This window comes from Balaenoptera borealis, assembly GCF_965194805.1.
Source record: "Balaenoptera borealis genome assembly, chromosome: X".
NCBI lineage: Eukaryota > Metazoa > Chordata > Mammalia > Artiodactyla > Balaenopteridae > Balaenoptera > Balaenoptera borealis.
The window spans coordinates 31,716,017-31,732,243 of record NC_138881.1 but is presented as its reverse complement, the minus strand read 5'-3'; the positions used below and the strand labels follow the sequence as shown (position 1 = coordinate 31,732,243).

General features: G+C 39.5%; 2 pseudogenes across 2 annotated transcripts in view; one reads left to right on the top strand and one right to left on the bottom strand.

Moving 5' to 3' along the window:
- Nucleotides 1–16,227, bottom strand: part of LOC309621122 (melanoma-associated antigen B16 pseudogene) — a 416,880-nt pseudogene that overhangs the window by 56,841 nt on the left and 343,812 nt on the right. The window lies entirely within an intron of this gene.
- LOC309621155 (ubiquitin-conjugating enzyme E2 variant 1 pseudogene) lies at nucleotides 6,244–14,174 on the top strand (annotated as a pseudogene). The gene has a single exon. The product of its transcript is annotated as a ubiquitin-conjugating enzyme E2 variant 1 pseudogene (transcript).

The window sequence follows — 16,227 nt, the reverse complement described above, 5'->3', positions numbered from 1 at the left end:
ATGTGCCATAGTTTGTGTAACCATTCTCCTGTTGAAGAACATCTGAGTTGTTTCCAGTTTTGACTTACAAATAAAGCTACTATGAACTTTCATGTATAGGTTTTTGTGTGCAAAACAAAAATTTTCATTTCTCTAGGATGAATAGCCAACAGTGCAAATGCTGAGCTGTATGGCAGTTGTATGTTCAGTTTTATAGGAAACTGCCAAATTGATTCCAGAAAGGCTGTGCCGTTTTACATTTCCTCCAGCAACATCTGTATGAGCAGGTTTCTCCACAGCCTCTCTAGAAATATCGTTGCCAATATTTTTAATTGTAACTATTCTGATCGAGGCATGGTGGTATCTCATTGTGGTTTTAATTTGCATTGTTGTAACATCTCATGGTGAACATCTTTTCATATGCTTGTTTTCCCTCTATATATCCTCTTCATGAACTGCCTCTTCATATCTTTTTAACATTTTCTAGTCAGATTTTTTTTTTCTGGTTGTTGTTTTACTGTTGAGTTTGTGTTTTTTTTAATAAATTTATTTATTTACTTTTGGCTGCGTTGGGTTTTCGTTGCTGCACACGGGCTTTCTCTAGTTGTGGCAAGTGGGGGCTACTCTTTGTTGCGGTGTGCAGGCTTCTCATTGTGGTGGCTTCTCTTGTTGTGGAGCACGGGCTCTAGGCACACGGGCTTCAGTGGTTGTGGCATGCGGGCTCAGTAGTTGTGGCTCATGGGCTCTAGAGCGCAGGCTCAGTAGTTGTGGCGCACGGGCTTTGCTGCTCTCCGGCATGTGGGATCTTCCCAGACCAGGGATCGAACTCGTGTCCCCTGCATTGGCAGGCGGATTCTTAACCACTGGGCCACCAGGGAAGCCCTACTGTTGAGTTTTGAGAGTTTTAATATATTGTAGATAGTAATCCTGTGGGCAGATATGTGGTTTGGTTACAACTATTTTCTTTCAGTCTGTAGCTTGTGTTTTCATCCACTTAACACAGTGTTTTTATAAAACAAAAGTTTCTAAATTTGATGAAATCTGCTATTAGTATTTTCTTTAATGAATTTCTTTAATGGACTGTCCTTGAGCATGTCAAGTCTAGGAACTCTTTGCTTAGCCTTAGATCCCAAAGGCTTTCTCCTTTGTTTTTTCTAAAAGTTTTATAGTTTTAAATTTTATATTTAAATTTGTAATCCATTTTGAGTTAATTTTTGTATATGGTATGAGATTTAGGCTGAAGTTCATTTTATATATTTGCCTGTAGATGTCCAATTGCTCCAGCATCATTTGTTGAAAAGGTAACTTTTTCTCCATTTAATTGCTTTTGCATCTTTGTCAAAAATCAGTTGAGCAACCAGCATTTCCCATACTCCTTATATAATAGCTCTAAGCATTGTACTTAAATCATTGCTAAAAACTTTGCAAAAATGTGTTAGCTTTAGTGTTCTTTAAAAAATAATTATTTCATCTTTCCTGATCATAAACTTACTCACCAAAGTATAATAGCCAAATGCTTTGATTAAATGAAGCTTAAAATCAAGTGTAATATCCATAATTCTGTAAAAAAAGTCTTAGTTTTGCCTCAATATTTATCTCCATCTTAGATAGTCAATAATCATATTTCTTCTGCAGTGACTTCTTATACTGAAATAAATGACCTAAGGATGCCTTATTGCTGACATAGATCAGATTTAGTTGCTAATGAAATAACTCCTTTTTAAGTAACTCCAAATAGATCTGCTGATCCATAAAAGATTCATCTTAAAGGAATCCAATTCATTTTCTGCCTCTACCACTTCCATGGACATGAAACATCTTTTATATTCTACCTTGTTTCAGCCATTCAGCTACTCTCTCTATCCTAAGAGTAGCACCTGGCTTGTAACAGTCTGTTCTAACTGGGAGAGATGATACATTTAGTAAGATGTCATGACCACAATATGAAGGACAGACCCCTCTCAAAAGAAAAATGATATTCAAGAATGTCCTCTGGTGTAAAAATTAATTCCAGGAAACAAGGGTTTGCTCCATTTCAAAGATCAGAAAGGCAGTGCTGAAAAAGCATTCCAAAGACAAACAAAACCCATGACTTAAGCTTCATTCCTGGGAATTAATTCCCTGTGTCATTTTGTATCTGGGGCAACAGAGGATGGTGCAGTACTTTAGCAAAAGCAAAATGCAACACCTCAGCAGATGTCTTCATAGCCGGAATCTCTTCAGGTCAAGAGCACCATCCTATCTTGTGTACCTTTGTAGGAGAGTCCTTTCCAGGTAGATAATAGTAAGCTTGATGGATTTTTACACCCATGAAACCAGCACCTGACATCAAGATATAGAACATATCCAGCACTCCAGGAAGCTCCCTTGTGCCCTCTCCTAGCTAATACTCCCAAAAGTTTTGGCTGTTTTTTTGAACTTGATATGAAAGGAATTATACAGTTTGTCCTCTTTTGTGTTTGACTTTCTTTTGCTCAATACTATGTATGTGAGTTTCATCCATGTATTTGCATATATCGGTAGTGTATTCTTTTTATTGCTGAGTTATATCCCATTGTATGAATATATCATATGTATTTATCCATTCATCCATGGTTGCACATTTGTGTCGTTCTCAGGTTTTGGCTGGGAAGATCATTTTTTGTCCATGCATTTTGGTACATGTGTACACATTTATGTTTGTGTATGTGGCCAAGAGTGGAATTACTGGATCCTAGGGTATTTGTATTTTAGCCTTGCCAATTGCTGTTAAACATTTTTCCAAAGTGGTTTTACCAATTTATTTCCAACCAGCAGTGTGAAGGAATTCCAGTTACTCTACATCCTTGCCAACACTTGGCATTGTCAGTCCTTTTAATTTTAACTATTCTGGTGATATCTCATTGAGGTTTGCAGTTGCAATTCTGATGACTAATAATATTGAGCAACTTTTCATATGCTAATCAATCTGTGTTGGATGCAAATCTTTTAATATAAAAAGTACCATAAAGTAGATGTTTTTATTTTTCTTCTAGATCTTAGATAAAAACAGCTGTCAACTCACAAAATTTCCTAAAACTATTCATTATTATCCCAAATTAATAAACTTGAACAAAAGAAACCAGAATCACATTTTAAAAAGCCACAGGTCAGTGATAAGAAAGTACTATAACTGCCAAGTTTCATCTCAGGTAGCTTTTCTCTTTTTGTTTTTTATTCTGTGCTAATCATAGAAAGTCCAGGGTATAATGTCTGTCACAAATAATCAGAGAGGTACATTATCACACTACGTATATCAGTTATATCTCAAAAGGTGATAACTGTTAGAGCAGTGTAAGGGTTTAGAGTTTAGGATAAAATTTCATAAGATGCCAATGTTAAGTGGCATTTTATTTGACACATGTAGGTATTTTATACTTTTATATTTCTGAGTACTGGATCATAACTGCATATGAATTACTCATAAATGTATAATATAGAGAACTATTTAGAGACACATGGTACTATATATGAATATTCATCTAAAAAGCTCTTGATAGTTCATTAAACTTCACAGTTTGTTGGAGGCACATAAATGGCAAAGACTATCCACATTTCTGAAAGCAAGAGACAGTCTCAGTGAGACTTAGGTCATAAATGAAGAACTCTATCCTCTAGCATGAACATTGAATCAGGTGGTGATGTTGAAATCCTTATGGCAATTAATGTCACTGGAAGTTTGACTGAAAATACAGCCACCTCCACTCCACCAGAAGGTCTGAATCTTACTGGGCCACTAACCACTTAACATTTGCCCACAAGTACTAACATTGTGTCACTGTTACTGGCTACATATATAGAAATAAGTGCAGCCAGTTTTGTGCTTGCTAAAGACTGAATGTTTGCATCCTCCCAAAATTCGTATGTTGAAATCCTAATCCCCAGTATGATGGTATTTGGAAGTAGGGCCTTTGGGAGGTGATTAGGTCATGAGGGTAGAACCCTCATGAATGGGATTAGTACCCTTATAAAAGAGATTCTAGAGGGATCCCTCATCCTTCTACCATTTGAGACAGCAAAATGGCTGTCTATGAGCCAAGAAATAGGCTCTCACAAGACAACGAATCTGCCAGAGCCTTGATCTGGGACCTTCCAGTCTCCAGAACTGTGAGAATAAATGTTGTTTAAACCACCCAGCCTATGGCATTCTGTTACAGCAGCCTGAATGGACTAAGAGAGTGCTTTTGCCTTAAATCAGATGAGTTTGGCTTTAATTAATGCAACTGAATGATGATGATCAACAAGGTAAATTCTGGAGTCAGACTTCCGTATGAGTCCTGGGTGAATCACTTAAGAAGCATGTGAGCCTCCTTTTCCTTCATTGTAATAAAGAAGCTGGTAAACAACTGTCTCTACCTTTTCGTAAAGTTGTAAAGATAATCTACATTAAATAAAACCACAAAATGAAAAATACTAGAGTAACAATACAAGACCTTGTTCTCATTAGACATTTTGGACATCTAAGAATACCTGTCCCCAAGAGAAGAATGCATAAAAAATAAAGTGGTATGTTAAGAAGTTCTTTAGATTGGCTATTGTTGGATGGTTGTTGGTGTTCAATGGATTTATGAGTTCCTTATACATAGTCTTGGGTCCACTTTTGTGTATTTTCAAAATTATCCAAAATGTAAAGTTAAAGATGTTCATTGAAGTAAAATAGAATAGAAATAGAGGAAAATGCTGCAATTCAGTGGTTCTCAAAAGTGGTCCCTGAGACCAGCAGCATGAGCAGCTTTGTGGGATCTGGTATGAAATGCAAATCTTCAGGTCCCACCCTGAAAACTCAATCAGAAACTCTGAGGGTGGGACCCAGCAGTCTGTTTTAAAACATGCCCTCTAGGTGATTCTAATGCACCCTAAAATGTAAGAACCACTGATGTAATGAAAATAATATTGGTCCAAGAGTTAAGAGATATGAATTGTAATTCAGAATTAATTGGGTTTGTGATCTTGGACAAGCCACTTACCGTCTCTGAGCCTGCTTCCTCATCTCCAAATGAAGTCTGGATTGTGTGACCTTTTGGGCCCTCATCTCCAAGTGCAGTTAGAAAATATAATATCATTTCATAAACAGAAAATATTTCAGATTTCCCATTATAAAGGGCATTGGTGTTTGGATTTTACTATTAAGTCTAGATGACTTGGGTTGATTTACTTGTGTCTTTAATGATTCTGCATTATATTTGATACAGAGTGAGAACTTATACTTTCTATAACTAAAATACATTTGAGAAATTTACATGTAAGCTCTGAGTTATAACTATTTATTAATAAAGTCTTAGTATGAATCTTAAAAGTGTTTTTAAAGGTGTTTTAAACACCAAAGCTTGTCACATATTTCTGCAAGTCTGCCACGTTCCTCTATTTCATAAAAAGATGTTAAAAATGCACAGTGTCATGAAACTTGGGGCACTCTGAGTTATCCTTAGGGTGGGCAGAGAGGACATGAACTGAGGGGCAGAAGTTAGGAATAAATTCTATGAAGTCCCACCATCAATTGCCAGGACCTTTCTGAAGCTGAGCATTTGAAAATATAAGCTAAGTAATTAGGAACATGAGGCATGTTAGACTTGGAAGGGTATAAGCAAAGACCACATTCAGAAGCAGAGAGAGAAGCCAGGAGGTCTCTTTTTTTTTTTTTCCAGATGTGATCAAGCTACCAGGAGGAAGGCCAGAGCTTCCTTTGCTGTCATCCCATGTAACTCCCCAGATGCCGATAGCACTTCTTGAGACTTGAAGCCACCAGGGTCGCTCTCAGAATTGAAGCCTTGTTCCTTTCAATCATTATTAAAGAGCAATTTAATGGGAAACCAAGAAAGCGTCATGTGACTGGGCCCTCAGGGTTCAGAGAACGTAATATCCAGGGCTGAGAAAAGGGGTCAGTCCTCAGTAACAATCCAGAGGAAGCCAATTCCTTCCCAGAGCGGTCTGTTATTTGTAGGTTTAGATTGCAGGGGGCTTGAGGAACAACATGGCAGTGAGTTTCCTGGGTTTTTTTTATCACTTCCATACATCTTTGTGACAGGATGCTACAAAAGCTTCCAACACAGAACTGCCAACAAGCACAGATTAAAACAAATCAAAACAAAACAAAAACCTGCTTTCCCTAGCTAAAGGCCCAGAAAATGGGTACCTTAACAACAGAATCCATTTCGGCAATAGCTACCCTACTCCAGTGCAAAATAAATGGAACATTGGAAAAACTGTACCCCTTCCCCAAAGTTCTACTGAAGCCAGCGCAAAATAAATGGAACATTGGAAAAACTGTACCCCTTCCCCAAAGTTCCACTGAAGCCAAGCACAAGCAGATTTTTCACTCTGCCACTCCCCCTTGCACCACAGAGAGGTGGCAGCCCTCTGATTCCCCTGCCCAGTGGAGTTGGCAGGGCTGAGGGGGGTGCTGGTCATCTATCCTCTGCCCAGCATAGGCAGGCTGTGCACCAATTCCCCTACAGGAAGAGTACTGGCGAAGCTGAGTGGAGATCTGATCTTCCATTCCCCCACCGGCCAGAAGCAGGCGTTATTACCATTCTCCCTCCCCCCCAGGATGGTGTCAGTGGGATCCAGCAGTGAACAGACTCTCCACATCTTCCTGGAAGAAATGAGGTGGTATGAGGCAGAGCTAGTCCCCACTAGGCTTTGCAGTCCTTTCCCTGTGTCTGTGGAACACAGTGGGGAGCAGATTCTCAACTCCCCCCACCAGCAGCAATGAGGTAGATGAGGTGATGAGAGGTGGAGCTGGGAGACACTCTGTTTCCCTCTCCTCATGTAGTGTCAGTGGGGTCCAGCGGGGAGCTGAGCTTCCACATTCACTCAGCATCAACGAGGCAGTGAAAGTCAGTGTCACACATCTGCTGGGAAGATGTCAGCAGAGGGAAGGGCTGGCTGAACTTCCACCTCAACTGTCTGCAGTGAGGTGTAAGTGCTCTCTTCCTCTTTTGTAAGGGTGATGCTGGTCGGGTCCAGTGGGAAACTGAACATAACCCCCACCTGGACCTCATGCTACACCTCAACAGGTGTAATAAACTCCGATCTAAATCTCACACCTTATACCAAAAAAAAAAAAAAAGTCAAAATGTTCATGCATTTAAATGTAAAACTTAAAACTATAAAACCTTTATGAGAAAAGAAATACTAGGAGAAAAACCTTGGGATCAGGTCTAGGTGAACAGTTGTTAAACTTGATACCCAAAGCATAATCCATAAAAGGAAAAAATGATAAATTGGACCTCACTAAAATTATAAACTTTTGCTCTGCAAAAGACCCTGTGAAGAAGATAAAATACAAGCTTAAGACTTGGAGAAAATATTTCTAAAGAAGAATATGACAAAGTAGTAGTATCCAGAACATATGAAGAACTCTTAAAACTCAATGGAAACAACAAAGGAAAAATCCAATTAGAAACTGGGATAAAACATAAACAGACACTTAACCAAAGATAATATTCAGATGACAAAGAAGCATAAGAAAGATGTTTGACGTCATTAGCCATTAGGGAAATGCAAATTAAAACCACTCTGAGATATCACTACATGTCTATTAGAATTCCTAAAATTAAAAAAAAAGATAGTGAAGGAGCGACAGCAACACAAGATGGCAGCCACTGCAGGCTCGCGACTAAAAGTCCCTTGCAATCTCCAACTGCTGGAAGAACTCAGCGAAGGCCAGAAAGGAGTAGGAGATGGTACAATTATCTGGGGTCTAGAAGATGATGAAGACGTGACACAAGATGGACAGGGGTGATAATTGAGCCCCCAAGAACAATTTATGAAAACCAAATATACAGCCTTAAAATAGAATGTGGAGCTAAATACCTAGAAGCACCCCCCTTTGTAAGATTTGTAACAAAAATTAATATGAATGGAGTTAATAGTTCTAATGGAGTGGTGGACCCAAGAGCCAAATCAGTGCTAGCAGAATGGCAGAATTCATATAGCATCAAAGTTGTCCTGCAAGAGCTTCAGTGCCTAATGATGTCTAAAGATAATATGAAACTCCCTCAGCCGCCTGAAGGACAGTGTTACAGCAGTGATTCAAAAAGAAAAACCACCAGCCCTCCCTTAACCCCCATTTGATTTAAACAGTCTTCATTTTCCACAGTAGTAAATTTTCTAGATACATCTTGTATACCTCAAAGTACTGGAAAGGAAACTCCCATTCAAAGGCAGTTTATCTTAAGATACTGTAAATGTGATACTAATTTTTTTGTCCATTTGAAATATATAAGTTGTGCCATAACAAATCATCCTGTCAAGTGTAACCACTATCCACATATGAACTTCTGGGGTCAAGAAAGTGTATTTAAATCGATTCCCATCATAACCGGTGGGGCACATCTAACTCAACTGTGAAAAGACACATCACGCCATCACCTTGCTGCTGATTACATGGCCTGGGATCTCTGCCTTCTCCCCTTTCCCTCCCCCTGCCTCCTCCCTCCCTGCAACAGCCCTCCAGCTGGGGGTGGCTTCTTAGAGTAGATGTGAGGGTTTCAGGTCACAGCCTGTGGGACTACTGCTGGGTGTGTGTGGGGTGCTTCGTCTGCACCCCTGGTTTCTTTCTTTAAGTCTTAAATGGTGCCCCCCTTCCAAGCCACCATCCTCTTCCCACTCTCCACTACCACCCTTGGTGAAGCATAGATTGTAACCCCCTCGGCTCCCCTCTGAAATTGGCCTTCGGTGAGGAATTCAGGGCTTTCCCCATATCTTCTCCCTCCACCTTAATCGAGGGTGCTGCTTTGTCCTTCCTCCTCCTCAAGTCCCTTTTTGCACCATCACCACCCAGCACTTTCCATGACACTTCCTTGCTTTGGCCAGAAGCCATCAGGTAAGGTTGGAAAGTGTCTCTGACCTCCCTCATTTAGTTTTGGAACCACACTTTTTACTCTCCACCAGCCTGGGAGATGAATGTTGGGTGCTCAGCCCTGCCACCCTCTGCTGTCGTCATCAGCTGATGCATTTTTTTAGCTCAGGTTTTGATAAGGTGAAAAGAACAGTCACCAGGGTCACAGACCTGCCAGCTCTCAAAGTCCTTGGTGGTTAAACTTGGAGAAAGGCCACAGAAGACACTTGTAGGCACACACAATCCCTCTGAATGAATTGTTTTCTTTTCCTATAATTGCTTTTGCTGTTAAAATTTGAAGAAGTTTTAAACAGGGCTCTCATTGGATCATCCTTGCAATCCATTTGGGTCTAGTTTGGAATCTGACAACTGGAACAAAAAGAACCTTAGATTCAGTGCATACTTTGGTTTCAGTGCTGCTGCTTCTCACGGCCCTCAGCAGGGATAAGAAAGAACTTGTTTGCACCCCAAGTGGATCCCCAAAATTGGTGGGCTTGACTTCCTGGCAAATTGCTGCGTTTTTCCACTTTTCTGTTCAGGACCACTAAATGCTGAGATGTGGATGCATACCAAAATAAAAGCAATTCATTGTATTCTAAGGGTTTGTTTGGTTTTTTTTTTAGTGTTTGTGTAAAACCACCTTTAGAAGCAGCAACCATCAAGTCTGAAAAGCAGCTGATGTTACCATTAATCTTTTTCTGGGGAAAACCTTAGTTCTAAGGACTTAACGTCCTGTAAGTAAAGTTGAACATAACAGTATTCCATAAGCAGCCTTTTCATTTTTCAGACCATTGCCTGATTTTAATACAATAAAAAGAAGTGTGCATTAATATTAAAAAAAAATAGTGACAGCACCAAATGCTGACAATGATGAAAAGAAACTGGAACACTCAAACTTTGCTAGTGGGAATATAAAATTTTACAGCCCCTCTGGGCAACAATTTGGCACTTTCTTATAAATCTAAACATGAGACTGCCATATTGCCCTGCAGTTGCAATCTTGGTTATTCATCCCAAAGAAATGAAAACTTATGTTCACACAAAAATCTGTACAGAAAGGTTCAGAGCAGTTTTATTTGTAATAATTGAAAATGGACACAACCCAGATATCCTTCAAGTGGTGACGGGTTAAACTAACTGTGGTACTTTCTTCCCATGGAACACTTCTCTCAAATAGAAAGGAATGACCTATCGATACAGGCAAAAAGAAAAGTACACAGAGTGAAAGCACCAATCTCAAAAGGTTATGTGCTGTATGATTCTATTTATATAACATTTTCGAAATGACAAAATTGTAGAGATAGATGACAGATTAGCGGTTGCCAGAGGTGAGCAATGTTGTGGGATGGGGTGTTGGCAGTGATAAGACTGTTCTGTATGTTTACTGTGATGGTGAATCTACAAACCTACATATGTGACAAAATTGCATAGAACTAAACACACACACATGAACAAGTAATACTGGGGAAATCTTGCAGGGGAAGTAATACAGGACAGAGTTTCAAGAGAATAAAATTTTAAAACATTGGTCCTTGCTACTCAAGGGGTGAGCCTGGGACCAGCATAATCAGCATCAACTGGAAGTCTGTGAGCAATGTAGACTCTTGGACCCACCCCAGACCTACTGAATCAGAATGCCAGGTCCCTGGGCAATTCGTACACACATTCAAGTTTGAGAATCACTGGTCCATACTTTATAACAAGAGTTAAAGGCTCAGCTCCAAGTCTCTGGATGCTCTTATGAGTATAGGCACCATGTCTGTCTTCTGCAGTACTATGCCTTTTGCCTAACACAGTGCCTGGCACATAGTAGATGCTCAGTAAGTAGTTTATTTTTAAATGAATGAACTCAGTTCCCATGTACCTTGTAACATTTTCCCAGGTCTGGAGACGGGTCTCTGCTCTTAGTGACAGGACACGGTGTACCTGAGAGAGTATGACATTTGTACTCATTAAGCCTTTTTAAATTCAATCTTTCTAGTACTGACTACATTCTAGATACTGTGCAAGGTATGGGGGAACGCAGATTTAATGTATCGTCTTTAAGAAGAATTACCATCTAATAGGAAAGGCAGATATGGAAATAAGTATTATTTGCTGTAGTAGAGTTTATCATCTTCACCTCCTTTAGCAAGAACTTCCAGAAACCTCTTCCCTCCAGAACTCTACTGTAGACTTGCATATGAAGGCACCTGGGTATGGAGGAAGGCATACTGGACCAAGAACAACAAGACTGTGTGTGCTACAGACTGGGTATTTGGTCTTAGGCAAGTTCTTTCACTTTGTAACTTTCATTATCTTCAGCCGCAAAACAAAGATGAAATCATCTCCATGAGACTACTGAAACTATATATTTGGAAATACTGTGTCAACTGAAAAGTAAAAGACCTCTAAAACTTAAATGATTTTTGTTATAAGAATATTCTGGAAATAAGTTCACAATGCTCAGAGGTGGAAATGGCATTGCTCTTTCTATGAGTCTGATATAATAGAACACTCTTCAGTCTATATTAAGCAATTATTTCTTCATAGATAGTATGACTATCCAGGCTACTTTGAGGTTTATAATTTGTAAATATTTGTAAATATATATTTGATGCAATAGAGTTAGCACCATCATTTTCTCTAGCAAGAGCTTTCAGTTACTTCTCCTTCAGAACTCTATCCTGTATTCCCAAATTAAGACACTGGGATGTGTGACATATAAATAATATTTCAAATAGTTAAGTTCCTCAAAGGGACCTTTGACATATTGGGGATGCAAACACATTCTGGGCATGAACAGCCTTTAATGGTCTGGTACAGGCCACATGCAGTTTAGGCGGCTTCCTTCCCAGACATGCCTGTTACTGGTTGAGTTGATAATGAGTTAAATTGTTTCTGGTATTTCAACTCAACCTCTATGTTCTCTTGAGATATTCTGGGCAAAGCCCAAGATTCTACACGTGGGTCATTTTCAGCTAGGTGTAAGCTTTCAACTCACAGGGAACTTGACTACATAAATCAGTTACAGAAGGAGAAGAAGGAAATATGAGCTGTAAAATATTGACTCACAAGGTTTTTGCAAATGCCCTTGGATTTAATGTTATTTGGGGCCTACTTGTCTCTGATGGCCTCAACAATTGGGCAAAACTATTCAAATAGTTCAGTCCTTCCTGGCTTTGGTGATAATGACCAGAGATTAATGGATCAAAAATCATAATCATATTCATGAACACAAGCCTGTGTATTGATCATAAAGTTAGGAAAACATCACTGCTTACCTTAAGTATGGCAGGGTAGGCCTGGGATAAAATTATAGACACCATTGGAATAAATGAAAAGTTCCAGGCAAAATGCATCTGATTTGTATGTGGGAAAAGCCACGTACACTCTCTGGCCAGGGGTTATCCTGAGAAACTCAGAGCAAGCTTTCCCTGTGTTCTTTTAGAGGGCAAAATAGGAGTCAGTTTTTCAGGATAGCAGGGAGGCAAATTCTCAATCAGTGTAAAAGTGGAACTTAGTAAATATTAACACCTTTAACAAATTTATTAAGCACCTGCTAAGTAACCCAGCCCATTATAGATGCTTGTCATTTATTAGTGAACCAAATAGACAAAATCTGCATTTCATGAGGCTTCATTTTCGGTTTCGAAACACGAACGATAAACGATAAAGATAACAACTAAACTATGTAGCATGCTAGGGAGTGCTAAGTACAATTAAACAATGATAAAAGGAATGCAGAGAATAAAGAATGCATATAACTCAGCCACAGAAAAACAAACAACCTGAGTAAAAATGGGCAGAGGAGCTGAATAGGCATTTTTTCCCAAAAAGACATACAGATGGCCAACAGGCACATGAAAAGGTGTTCAACATTACTAATTATTAGGGAAATGCAAATTAAAACCACAGTGAGACATCACATCACACCTGTTAGAATGGCTGTTATCAAAAATGTAATAAATAACAAGTGTTGGCAAGGATATGGAGAAAAGGGAACCGTCATACACTGTTGGTGGGAATGTAAATTGATGCAGCCACTGTGGAAAACAGTATGCAGATACCTCAAAAATTACAAACAGAACTACCATATGATCAAGCTATCCCACTTCTGGGTACTTATCCGAAGATACAAAAACACTAATTTGAAAAAGTATATGCACACTTCTGTTCATTGCAGCATTATTTACAATAGCCAAGATATGGAAACAACCTAAGTGCCCATCAATGAATGATGTATATATATATACAATGAAATACTATTCAACCGTAAAAAAAGATGAAATCCTGCCATTTGCAACATGATAGATGGACCTTGAGGGTATTATGCTAAATAAGTCAGATGGAGAAAGACAAATTATGATTTCACTCACATGTGGAATACAACAAACAACGAAACAAAATAAATGAAAAAAACAAACAAAAACAAACACATAGGTACAGAGAACAGAATAGTGATTACCAGAAGGGAAGGGGCAGGGGGAAAGTGAAATGGGTAAAGGGGAGTCTACTGTATGGTGATAAATGGAAACTAAATTTTTGGTAGTGAGCATGCTGTAGTATAAACAAGAGAAATATAATGTACACGTGAAACTTATATGATGTTATAAACCAATGTTACCTCAGTAAAAAATAATTTTTAAAAATGAGGGCAGAGAGAATCAATGGGAGTACCACATGGGAAAAGTGAGTTGCAACTCAAAAAGGGGTGGTCAATGTAAAGGTAAACTTTGTACAAAGATATGAAGGAGGTGAGGAAGCAAGTCGTGTGGATGTCTGGGATGAGGAATGTTCGAAGCAGAAGAAACCACTGAGCGAAACCCCAAGGCAGGAGTGTGCTTGGTGTGTTCCAAGAACAATGCAGAAGCCAGGGCAACAGGAGTGGAGTAAGAGAGGATGAGGAGAAGGAGATGAAGTTGGAGTAGTCACAGAGGGCCAGACCCCGTAAGAACTTTGGTTTTGACTCAGAATGGACTAGGGAGGCATTGGAGGGGATAAGCAGAGTGATGTAATCTATAATTTTTAAAGGATATCTCTGGCTGTTTTGTTGAAAATCATCTATTGGGGCCTGAGATTGGAAGCAGAGAGGCCAATTAGGAGGTTGTTACTATAATCCAGGCAAGAGATAATAACCGTGGCTCCAACCAGGATAGCAGTAAAGCTGGAGAAAAGTGGGCATATAGCAGATGTATTTTGATGTTAGAGTCAACAGAATTTCTTGGCAGTTTTGATGAGGCTTGGGAAGGAAAAAGAAGAGCCAAGAGCAACTCTAAGGTTTTTGGCTTGAACAAGTGAAATAACAGAATTGCCCTCAACTGAGATGGTGAGTAAAGTATGTTTGGGGAGTGAAATTTTTAACAAGGAATGAGAGATGGTAACTGGTCTTGTTGCAGTGATCATTTCATAATGTATGAAAAATACTGAATCACTGTGTGGCACACTTGAAACTAATATAATATTGTATGTTAATCATAACTCAATAACAAAATTAAAATTAAAAAAGAACACACTCAATTTGAAATGTATGTTAAACAAGTAGAACTGTTGGATGTACAACTTGTATATATAACTATGAAGTCCAGGATGGAGTTCAAAGCTAGGATATACATTTCAGTGTAGTCAGTGTAGTTAGATAGTATTTAAAGCCATGGGAGTTAAGTTCACCAGGGGCAGGGACAGGGAAGGAGTTGAGTATAACATTGAATATAAAGTTGGGACCAAGGACTGAACCCTGGGGCAATCCAAGGCTAAGGGGCAGAAAGAAGAGAAAGAAACAGAAAAGGACTGTATAGCATGAACCCCGTCGTGGTTGCATGGTACTTTCTAAACCTGTTCAGTGTGTCAGCATGCTCTGTGGGTCTGTGCCATTAATTACAATAAGGGATGCTTAACCTCCCAACATTCGGTTACACTGCAGAATAAGAAATCTTAAGTCCCTTTGCATACAGTGTCTGCCATGCCTGTGGGGGCCAGGGAGAGGTGAGGAGCAGAGGTGGATGTCATATAAAGCTGCAAACTGGTCACCCTCTCAGGATTATCACCTTGTGTAAGTCATGTTGTGCTGGCATCTGGTCTCAGCTTTTCGGGCATAGAAATGAATGCAATTAATATACCCAAAGACTGGGCTTCCCTGGTGGCGCAGTGGGTGAGAGTCTGCCTGCCAATGCAGGGGACATGGGTTCGAGCCCTGGTCTGGGAAGATCCCACATGCCGCGGAGCAACTGGGCCCGTGAGCCACAACTGCTGAGCCTGCGCGTCTGGAGCCTGTGCTCCGCAGCGAGAGAGGCTGCGATAGTGAGAGGCCCGTGCACCGCCATGAGGAGTGGCCCCCACTTGCCTCAACTGGAGAAAGCCCTCGCACAGAAACGAAGACCCAACACAGCCATAAATAAATAAATTAATTTAAAAAAAATCTTAAAAAAAAAAATATACCCAAAGACTAGTCACTGCAATGGATTCACACTAAATCACACAAAACTATTATGTGAAAGAGAAGCCAATTTGTTAATGTTAATGGGCAATAGTTTCCCCAGAGACCATCATGTCTAATAAAGCCAAAGAGGGATGTATTCAACAACAGTCCATAGATTCAGGACTTCCCTGGCGGTCTAGTGGTTAAGACTCCGTGCTTCCACTGCAGGTGGCACGGGTTCAATCCCTGGCCTGGGAACTAAGATCCCACATGCCGTGTGGCGCAGCCAAAGGAAAAAAAACACACACACACAACAACAACACTGTCCAATCCAAAGATTCCTTTTTCACTCTCCAGACATCCTGGAAGACAAAGTATACATGAATTTGCTTTGTGAGGATAAACCTAGAACAATGTGAGTAAAACAGTTTAGGGGGATTTATGCCTAATAATTGGAAGGACCCAAGAAATATCTCTATCCTACAACAGAGTCTCACTCATTCAACACAAGTTGATTGAGCATCTATGATATGCCAAGTGCTGTCACAGGCAAGATATCTACTTATTTGGAGTTAACATTCTTCGAGCAGTGGGAGGTATGGTAGACATAAAACAAACACTAAATAGAGTAAGTAAATTTCTGGTGATAAATATTATGGAAAATAGTAAAACTTCAAGTGAGGTAAAGAGAACAGACTGCTGGCCATTTATTCTTAACGTGATCAAAAGAATTTTCAGCACCTTGGGAGATAAAATATGCAGTACCCATGAATTTGTCTGCTGCCACAACTGCATAGAAGAGGAATCCCACTATTTATAGTAATTCTGGGGCTAACAATATAAAATCTGCTCTAAAAATAGCCCATTGTTCACTAAAACTTTTCCCCAGTTATGGAAAATCTAATGCTTGTCATCGCCACGGTACATCTTATGTTTTTAAAAATTTGGGAATCGAGTTGTTTTAAAAAGGAAATCAAGTTCCTATAGAAAG